The following is an 11546-nucleotide window of genomic DNA, read 5'->3' as shown; positions in this document are numbered from 1 at the left end:
CAGATCATTCTTTGCTAGCATATAGAAATCCCACTGCTTTTTGTATACTGATATTGTATGATGCATGAACCCATTTGTAATTCTAATTGACTGTACCATCTTCACACAGAGTCCCATCCTTTTCATAGAAAAATTGGTTTCCCTCTACCTTTCCAAATTGGATACAGTAGTTAGTTTCCTACCTCAGGGCTGATTACACTGTGGCTGCAATGATAACTGGTAGCAATGACAGCAAACAGGCTTGCCTTGTTCCCAGTACCAGGGTGAACATATCCAATCTCCCATGTTAAAAACATTGACACAGATTTTACATAGATGCCTTTTGCCTAGCCAAGGTAGTTCTAGTGTCTTCTTCCAATTTTTAGAGTTTTTATTAACAGTGGATATTGATTATTAAGTGTTTGTTGTGCTGTGGATAGGAAATGTGCCCCATAGTATCATGTATTTGGACCCTTTGGTCCCCAGTGGCTGCCACTGTTTAGGGAGGTTACAGAAACATTTGAAGGTGGAACCTTGTAACACGGAAGCAAGACCTAGGGCAGAGTGTTTGCAGGGTTTATAGCCCTCAGACCATTTCCTGTTCTCTCTTGCTATCCCTCTCTCCCTTTCCCTTTCTCTCCATTCCCCTCTCCCCTTCCCCCCTCTGTCCTTCCTGTATGCAGATGAAAATATGATCATTCAACTTTCTCTTTCCAATTCCCTGTCTTCCCCATCATGATGGACTCTTCTCTCTTTAGGACCATAAGCTTAACACAAACCCTTTCTTCCTTAGTTTACCTTTTTCAGGGATATTTTATTACAGCAACAGAAAAGGAACTAAAACAAGACTTTTCTCCTGGACACATCGAGGTAATCATAACCCTTAATTTGTTAACTGGTGAACTGCATCTATTGCTTTTGTAATGTTAAATTAAGATTACACTCCTGAGAAAGATCCCATGCAATTATGACGTTACCCTTTGTAGGTATTATAATAATTGATTTGCTAAATTGATGTTAGGAACTAGATGTGATGGCTCAAACTCATAACCCCAGCCCTCAGTAGCAGAGTACAAATTGGATTTGTTCCCAGCACTTGTAGTTTAAGGCAAGTTTCAACTACACAGCAAAGGGAGATCAAAGCAGCTACAGCATCATTAAGGTTGTCTGTGTCTAACTTGGCAGTGGTGGTACATGCCTTTAATCCCAGCACTCAGGAGACAGGCAGGCATACATATGAGTTCAAGGCCAGCCTGGTCTACAAAGCAAGTTCCAGGATATCCTGGGCTGTTACACAGAGAAACCTTGTCTGGAAAAAATCTATATCTGTGATTACAAGGAATGTTGGTTTGCAATTATAATTATTATCATAGCACCTTCTAGGAAGTTCTAAAACTGAAGTTTTCTGAAGATCGACATCCAGTTCAGTGGAAAGGCGATGGAGGTCTAAAATTAAAATGTTTGGCCAGTAAAGTTTGGACAAAGTCACAAAATTTCAACAGAGAAAGGGTAGTCCTTTTCAAAAGTTGATTCTGGGACATTTGGCTATATGCAAAAACATGTATTGAAGCCCTATCTCATACCACGTATAAAAATGTGATGGGTTAAGTTTTTCACAAATAAAACTTTTGTGTTTCAGAGGATATTATTAGGAAAGTTGAAGATGTAGGACCCAGTGAAACACACTTTTTATATGAGCATTGGGGAGACTGAGCCAGAGGAGTTTGAGTTTAAGGCCAGCCTAGGCTACAAAACAAGATCCCTTTTCAACATGCACCCCTTGTATTCACTTACCACCAAAGTCTACGAGAAATACTTACAAAACACAGACTAGATAAGGTTCCTAAATCAGAATAAAGAACCCTCATAATTCATAAAAGGAAGCCCAATTATAAAACATGCACAAGACTTTGGTTATCTACTGTGATGTTTAGTGTCAATTGTGTGACTTTTTTTTACTATAGTGATAGGAAAATAAATTAGACTTCTATAGAAGAAAAATTAGATGGCATTCAAACTATTTTTCCAAAGTCAAAAAGGGCTTAGAAAAAAAAAAGACATTCAACTATTTAAAAAAGAGGAAAAATTAAAAAATAGTCAAGACAATTTTGAAAGAGAACAAAATTGAAAATCTGCAGCCTGATTTCAAGACTTCTATGAAGTGACAGAAATGAAAAATGAAGAGACTTATTGGCATAAAAATAAATAGAGGACTAGAGAGATGTCCTGGTCCCACCAGCTTGGCAGACAAGAGTGCTTGCTGCTTTAGCAGAGAACTGAAATTTAATTCCCAGTATATATGGGAAGTTCACAACTACCTGTAACTCCAGCTTCAGAGGATCCAATGCCTTCTTCTCATCTCTGTGGGCATCCCATGAAAGCACATTCACACACACACGCACACATGCACACACGCACACACACACACACACAATAAAAATATTGAAAAGGCAGGTATAAAGACAAATGCAGATAGATGCACTCCAGAAATAGATGCACTTGTGTGTAAACAACTGGCTTCAACTATGATCCCAAGGTGACTTGGTAAATGATGGACACAGAGATACTACACCAACATCTTTTCCAAAGGTGGCCAAGTTTTAATCCCAGACCTGGAAAAGGGTTACCTTACATTGCATGCACAAGGACTGGTGAGGCCTGAGTTACACTTTTTACCTCTCCTTGTTGTGATAGTGTAAGACAGCTTCTAAGACTGGCTCTGCGGACCATGTCCACCTTGTTGATCCCTTGGTTAGCCTCGCTTCAGTGCAGCATTGGGGCTGCGTTTGGTGAAGAACCAAAAGAAAAGTCTGGTAAAGGTAATGACAGATGACTTCTCAGGGCAATCCCTGAAGGGCATTTCAGCTTCTACCTTGCCCCCTTGGATTGCTTCTCTGAAAGACTTGAGTGTCATGTTGTAAGGAAAGGCTCACGTGACGAGGGTACTGAGGCATCTGGCCCACAACTCTGGCTGCCAGGTACGTGAAGTCAGTCAAGCCTCTGGACCCTGGGTAGCCTTTGGGTGGCTGTCATCTGGCTGACCTAGAACTGTTCTTTATAAGAACCCATGAGACAGACCACATGGCAGAGCCATTCTTGAATAGCAATAGGTATTTAAGAATTTAATGATAGGATTTGTCATGAAATTTGGGGGTCAATTTACTACACAGAAATAACTACTAGCAGTATCAATTTCTTTTATGTTAGGACCCCAATTTTACTTATCAGCTCATAATCAGAATAGTTTTCCTTCCATATATCCATGTTCCTAAATTTAGGAAGCCCCTAAACTTACCCAATAATTAATGTTTGTCCCCTGCCTACCATGCCTGTGGGCCCAAATGCCTCAAGTTGTTCCTTTCTCAGACAGCCATTGTCTGTCTCTGTCCCCTTCTATTATTCCTCTCCTCCTTTGCCCTCTAGCACTTCTGAACTTTCTCCAAAAGTTTCAAGATTTTTCAGAACTAGGTCCTAAATTTAAGTACCTTGAAGCAGGATTGAGAAAATCGGGGCCCACCAGCCAAATCCCTTTTGCCCATTTTAATAAGGAGTCTTGGTGGGACATAGCCATCTCTTGTTTATGCACAGTCTCTGTCTGCCTCTGGTGTATCAGAGTTGAGTGACTGTAATAGAAACCATATGGCATCTGAAATACAAATTCTTTACTACTTTATCCTCTACAGAAGTAGTTTGCACCCCAGATTAAGGTTTCTAGTATTTTATACTGTGTGCTATACCACCCAGGAACCCCACTACCAAACCAGGCTGGGGTGTCCTCCTACAGAGGCATTCATCATCTGTAGAGGCTGTCACAGCAGCTTCTTTTCCCCCTGCCTCTCCTAATCACCAGTATATCACAGTCCTGTTTCACTCACACATGCACCTTCTGTCTACATAGGGTATTGTGTCAGTAGGAGGGCATGGATCTCTATTTTCCTTCTCTCTCTCCCTCTTTCACCACTCACCCCAAAGAATGAGTGTCATAACAAAACATTTAGATTTATTACTTATGAACTGAAAAACTGTGTGAAGAGAAGAAAACATTTTGATTCTGAATACACACACACACACACACACACACACACACACACACGAACAATTACAAAACAAAACCAGAGCCAAACAAGTTTGGCATGGAGATGTCATCCCTGACATATAATCACAGAGCACTCCTCAGCTCTGGCCCTGCAAAGAGGAAGAGGAACAAGGGTAATTCCAGCTATTACAGGCTCCTGGGCAGCAAATGAAACACTGCTGTAAATTGTATATAATCAGTACGGAAGACTTGTTTCTCTGTGGTTCTGAATGGGACTTTTCCTTCCTCTTGTCTAGGAGGGAGAGAACTGGTTTAGATCATTCTGGGGGAGTTTCATCTGGCAGAGACAACCAGAACTCTCTCTGGATCTTAATAGGGCCCTTGTCCTATAATCAGGATCTATGCAATGGAAATTCTGTGTCTCTTTATACCCATTTCTCCCTTCTCCTGACCACACAATTTTGGTACTTAGAACCTGGCACCTCAACCATGAGATGATAGAGATTTACAGAGGATTACTATTGTATTTAGAACAGTAACACATGCTTATCCTGTAACATCTTTACAACTGTGCCCATGTACGCTCCACCCCGCATCTCCACCCCTGCCCCAGAGCCCTCTATTTTTCAGGAAGTCCACTTATTTATGGGAAAATGCAGTTGCAAGGGTTTAAGTCCTTAACAAGCATGGGAAACCTGCCTTCCCTGTGGACACCACCTTTCAGAATGAAGGGTTCCGTTAAGGTCCAGGAGATGTATGATCGGGTCCTACGTATGTTCCCTCTGTACGAAGGCAAGATGACAAGTTCCCCCTAAGTTACACTTTTAGAAATGATCCTTTCTCATGATGTCCTACAGGGTGGTGATGGTAGCAGCTAGAAGTTGGAGTACCTCTGCTAGACTAACTTATGTGGCATAAATCTACAGCAAATCTGTTAGCCCTGGAGGAGTGGGATGCTTAGGACAGAGTGGGAAACCCACCTTCCCTGTGGACACTGCCTTTCAGAATGAAGAGGTGAACTGCAAACACCAAGCAGCTAGTAAGCCAGACAGGATGAAGTAGATTTATAAACCCTTAAGAACAGAGAGCAGGAAGTGCCTACGCTGACAGAGACAGAACCAAGGTCTGCACATCAGACAGAGACAGGAACTGAGGTATATGGGCATGGTGTCAGCAGGAAGGAGGGTGGGGCTAGAACAGCAACCTCTTCCCACACCCAAGACTAGAAATAGCAGTCCACACTTATGCTTCTTCCCATTAAGTAATATTAAAATTTTTGTTCTGATTTTATGATAGTTCTATATTATTTGATCTATAAATTACATAATTTTATTGGTTATTTTTAATCATCATTTTCTGTCTCTATAATGTTCTCATTGTGGAATCTATTTACCTCTCAAACACTTTTCACTACTTATGTAACCTGTTGTTGGATGATTACCTCTTTTTTTCTCTATATATCACAAAATATGTTTATTCCCAATGTCATACCTTTTAAAGGACTTCTTTAATGTCTATCTCCCTTTGTCTCCGCCTACACATGACTCCTCATGCATAAAATCCTGAAGACTCTATCAAAACCTGCTAGAATTAGTAAGTGAATTCAGTAAAGATGTAGGATATAAAAATCCACTCATAAAATTAATAGGATCTCTATGCATAAATAGTGAATCATTTTAAGAAGCAATCAATAAAATAATATTTTATTGGCAGCATCAAGGGATGTGAATTAGCACAGCCATATGGAAGGCAGTGTGAAGGGTCCTGAAAGACTAAACCAGAACTACAGCAAGATCCAGAAATCCTACTTCTGGATATATGGCAAAGGAGATGAAATAACATGTCAAAGAGAGACCATGCTTATTGCAACACTATTCACAATAGCCAATATAATGAAATCACCCTGCAACACTATTCACAATAGCCAATATAATGAAATCACCCTAAGTATACAGCAAGAGTTGATTAGGTTAAATAATATGATATCTATACACAGTGGGATAATAATACACAGCCTGAAAATGAAGGTGTATGAAATACTTTCTATTGCTGTGATAAAACACTATGACCAAGGCAACTTACAAAAGGGACGGTTTGTTTGGGCTTATGGTTCAGGAGGTGTAAGAGTCCATCACCATATTGGTAGGGAGACAAGATGGCAGGCAGCCACTGCAGCTGGAGCATCAAGCTGAGTTCACATCTTGAACCCTATCTACACATAAAGCAAAGGGAACAACTGGAAAAGGCACAAGTCTTTAAAGTCTCAAAGCCTGCTTCCAGTGACATATTCCCTCTAACAAAGCTGTACCTCCCCAAACAGTGTCAACTACTGGGGACCACGTATTCAAATACCTGAACTTACAGGGGGCAATCTCATTCAAATAGTTACAGAAGGATTTATGAAACTGAACGAACCCAAAGGACATTGCAACAAGTGAAATAAGACAAGGAGGAAAGACAAACACCATATGATCTCATTAACGTTTAAAATCTAAAGCATCTTAAATTCATATATACACAGAATAGAATGGTAGTTAGCATGGGCTTGGGTGGGCATTAGCAAGATGTCAAAGAAAAGATGTGAATTTTCAGCTAGACACGAAGAGCACATTTGTACCTACTGTATGATGCTGTGGCTGCACTTAAAGATGCATTGACAAATTGGGGGTGCTGATCAGTGGCAGAGTTCTCAGCTGGCAATAATAGGGCAATAAAGTCAGGCATTGTAAGACTAGAAACTGCTAAGGGTCACTTTTGAATGTTCTCATCACTGAAGAAGGCAAATGAAAAGGAATGCATATTAGTCAAGTTTGCTTGGCCTTTCTACAGTGTATTTGAATACTAAAACATCACATGTACATTATGAATATTGTGATTTCATTATTAAAATTATTTAAAGGTTTTCATGCTTGACATTTCCCCTAGTTTGCTAGTTTTTGTCTTTATCTTCTGTAACTTTTTCCTATCCTTGTCTCTACCTGAGTTCTTCTCTCTTATGGAATTACATCCTACTATCCACTCTCATTGATGCATTTCTTTCTTATTCATTCATTCAAGCAAGCAATTAGCCTGGCCATGGTGGCACATGCCACATTTAATCCTAGCACCCAGGAAGCAGAGGCAGGCAGATCTCTGTGAGTTCAAGGCCAGCCTGGTCTACAGAGTGAGTTTCAGGACAGCCAGGGCTACGCAAAGAAACCCTGTCTCGAAAAACAACAATAACAAAAAAGTAAACAAGCAAGCAAACAAAGAAAAAACCCCAAAATGAGAAAACCAAACAAAACCAAGCAAGGAAGTGCATTGTGATGGTTAATCTTGACCATTAGGTTGATGGGAGACACACCTCAGGTATGTCTGTGAGGGTATTCCAAGAAAAGTTTAACCAGGGTGGAAAGATCCGTTCTGAATTTGGGCAGTGCCGTCCTGTGAGCTGGGACCTCAAACTGGATACAAAGGGAGAGAAAGCAAGGGAAGTGCCAGAATTCATGTTCCTTTGCTTCCTGAGTGTGGGCATGGTATGATCTGTGGCCACCACCAATGCCTTCTTCACCACGATGGATGGTTCCCTTTCAAACTATGGGCCAAAATAAGCCCTTCCTCTCTTAAACTGTCTTGGTCAGATATTCTGTCACACTAAGGAGAAAAGTAACTACTTGAAGTCTTAGAGTTATGTTGCTATGATGAAACACCGTGACCCAAAGAAACTTAGGGAGGAAAGGGATTATCTAGCTCACAGTTTTATATAAGGGTTCACTATCAAAGTGAGGGTAGGAACTCACACAGAACAGGAACCTGCAGACAGGAGTGGATGTGGCGGCGGTCATGGAGGATGCTTCTTACTGGCTTGCTCCTCATGACTTGCTCAGCCTGCTTTCTTATAGCACCCAAGACTAGCACTGCCCACAATGGACTGGGCCATCCCCCCCATAAATCACTAATCAAGAAAAGGCCTTATAGCCTTCCCTACAACCTGCTCTTATGGAGGCATTTTCTTAATTGAGGTTCCCTCCTCTCAGATGACTTTAGCTTTTGTCAAGTTGACATAAAACTATTCAGCACAATTGACCCCTTGTCAACTTGACACATAGGCACATCACCATTAAACCACAACCTTTCCTTTCTCATTAATCCTTAAGCTCTCACATTAAATACATGAATAACCTTAAATGCCCTATACTCTTTACAAATTCAAACACATTAAAAGTTCAGTCTTTTTAAAATAGTCAATCTCTTTTAAAGTTCAAAGTCTCTCACCTGTGGGCTCCTATACAATAAAAAAAATCAAATACGTTCTTACTCTAAGAGAAAAGAACCATGGTACAGTCAAAATCAAATCAAAACAAAAATCAAACTCAAAAAGTGTAAATAACTCAACATCCAATGCCTGGAATTTACTCACAATCTGCTGGGCTCCTCCCAGGGACCAGAATCACTTCTCCAGTTCTGCCCTCTGCAGCACACACAGAGCTGTCTTCCAGGCTCTAGCCGGCTCCGCTCCACCGCTGCTGCTGCTCTTGGTGCTCATCCCATGGTCCTGGCATCTCCAAAATGCCGGGGTCTTCTGCTGCAACCAGGCTGCACTTCCACCAATAGCTTCTCATGGCTTTATTCATGGTACCAAGCCTCGACTTCTCAGCATGAGTCCTTCAGTCCTGGACTTTAAACTGCTGCTGAGGCTGCACCTTCACCACTGGTCTCTCCTAACTTCTCACACTGCCAAGCCTCAGCTGCTCCCCATGATCCCTTCATGCCTTCAAAACCAGCACCACCTGGATGATGCTTACACTACCAAGTTCAACTGCTAGCATGAGGTATAACCTTGACCACCTCTGGAACACAGCTTCTGTGTGCTCTTAGGGGACACTTCCCAGGAGACTTCATCTCAGTGATGCTGGTTTCTTCTTCGTCACTGCTAATTTCTCAGCTCCAGCTGACCAACATCAAGTGTCCCAGCAAAGCAAAGGTTTCATGTAGTAGTTCTGGCATCTTGTTAATCACAGCTGTTTCTTTAGCACCAGCTAACCAGAACCACAGAACCTTAATTTAAAATAACAAATGTCATCCATGAAGCCAGATAGAGGAAGGATTGTAGGAGCCAGAGGGGTTGAGGATACTAGGAGAACACAGCCTACAGACTCAACTAGCAGGACTCATAGGGGGTTACCTGCCTAAGACACTTTCTGATCGATTTAATGAAGAGTTGAATGTCCAATAGCTAGGCAGGAAAGGATAGGTGGGACTTCTGGGGAAAGATAGGAATTCTGGGAAAGAATCTGACATGCAGTAGATCTGCCAGCCAGACAAGGAGGAAATTGCATGTATGGTACTGAGGAAAGGTAATGAGCCACATGGAAGAACATAGATGAATAAAACTAGTTAATTTAAGTTTTAAGAGCTAGTTGGGAACAAGCCTGAGCTAAGGTCAAGTTTTCATAATTAATGAAACATCTCCACATCATTATTCAGTCCAAAGAAAGACCTTCCACACGGTCCTACGATGAATAAAACATGGTGTCAGGATTGCTGGCCTCAGAAAGTATACCATTAATCACAGTATGTGACCTCTTAAGAAGGCATGCATTTGCACTTCCTCCTGTCCAAGTGATAGCTCAGTTCCTATGACTATGGGATTCCTACCTACTAGAACAAAGTTAACAAAACCTAGGAGTTGACTGCAAAACTGAATTCTTAGGAGAATCTCTTCCACTGAAGATTTATGTGTTCCGTGTTCAAGGCCTGTGATCTTGGGGGCTACAATCAAAATTGTCTGCCTCACTTGGATGCAGGAAGGGTTTTGGTTTTTCTAATTCCTTTTGTTGTTTTGCTTTAAGACAGACTCTCCTCTTGTAGCCCTGGCTGTCCTGGAACTTATTATGTAGACAAGGCTGAACTTTGAGTGCTAGGCTTAAAGAAAGGTATATTTCACTATACTTGCAAAGTAATGTAGGAATTTTTTCATCTTTGAGGCCCGAGGCTCAAAGGTTTGGGCTTGGCCTTTTGGAATTAGTATGCTGTCACTCATTGTGAAGCCCCTACTCCCCCCACAACCAGAGAATACCTTCTCTCCAGAGAATGGGGGAATGTCCCTCTGACCCTTATAATCTTTTAGCCTCAGCTCCTACCACCTCACAATAGTCCCTCTCTCTCCTCTCAAATATAATCCAAACATTGAGTTCTGAATTCCTAAACTGGAAGGCAGAGAAGGTTGGACACAGTGTCTTGCTTTTCCAGTGTTTTTAGGAAACACAGACATCAGGCTACATTTTTTTAATGGAGGAGAGGGAAATACAAGAAGAAAAACAATACATATTATCTTGTGTTATCCCATCATAAGTCTTGTTTTCATGGATGGGTTGAGAAGATCACTTAGGAAGCAAATGGCATGTGGTGCATTCTATTCCGGGTCTCCAAGCTCCTGAACCTGTTACTTGTTCTGGGTCCTCTGTCGTCATTTCAACTCTGTTGCTAAGATGACCTGCTTGAAATACAACCTTATGCCATGTATTCTATGTTCAGAAATGATCAGGAGGATGTGATCTGCTCTGGAATTAGAATGTGATGACGGTCAACTAACTTTGTGAATGCAGTCAAAAGACCTGTACTTTACACTTCAAAAGCATTTTAGGGGGTTGGAGACATGGCTCAGAAGTTAAAAGCACTTGCTGCTTTTGCAGAGGACTTGAGTTCAGTTCTCAGCACCCACATAATGACTTCAAACTGTCTTTAACTCTAGTTGCAGAGGCTCTGACACCCTCTACTGGCTTCCGAAGACCCCTGTATGTGTGATGCACACAAACTCAAGCACACACACACACACACAGGTACACATAAAATGATACATATTGTAAGAGGATTTTATACTTCTCGAACTATAGCTCACTTTAATAAAACCAAGGTGTTATCATGCTTCTCCCTCGGAGTTCCAGATCTTCAAATATGACCTTTCATTTTTTTTTTCCTCTACTATCATCTTCCACTACCTAGCACCCCTCTTCACCCTGAGTACTCAGTCCCCTGACCTCTGGACGTGCCATTTCCTCTAACTGAAATCTGTTGTTCCTTTTACCAATCCCTATCCCACACTCACCTCAAGATGAGTTCAAGTCCCACCTCCTGGAAAACCCCATCATTTTCTAATCTCTCCGGATTCTAAACCCTCTTTGCACTTAGTCTTGTAAGTTTTATACGATCTCTTGAAAAAGAGACCACTTTTTTCCTCTTCTTTGTAACCCAGTGTCCTGCCTGGCATCTGGCACTGAGTAGACAATTTTGAAAGTATTTGAGTAAATTAATCAATTGCATTCCTGTTACACTTTCAGGGGATCCTATATGCATAACTTAACCTTGAGTTTTTTCAACTAGAAGGTAAAGTCCAGTAGGAAGGGTCTAGATTGAATGCTAGTTCAGGTGGCTTGGCTGAGAAAGTGAACCCTTTTACAATCCATTGGTGATGATCTAGAAAGGGAGGGCCTTGAGCAGGCTCTAACCAGCCTCAGGATGCCTTGGTGAATGGCGGTCATCCCACCCTTAA

Source organism: Phodopus roborovskii, unplaced genomic scaffold (assembly GCF_943737965.1).
Source record: "Phodopus roborovskii unplaced genomic scaffold, PHOROB, whole genome shotgun sequence".
Classification (NCBI taxonomy): Eukaryota; Metazoa; Chordata; class Mammalia; order Rodentia; family Cricetidae; genus Phodopus; species Phodopus roborovskii.
The sequence above is the reverse complement of the archived record's forward strand: the minus strand, read 5'-3'. Positions refer to the sequence as shown.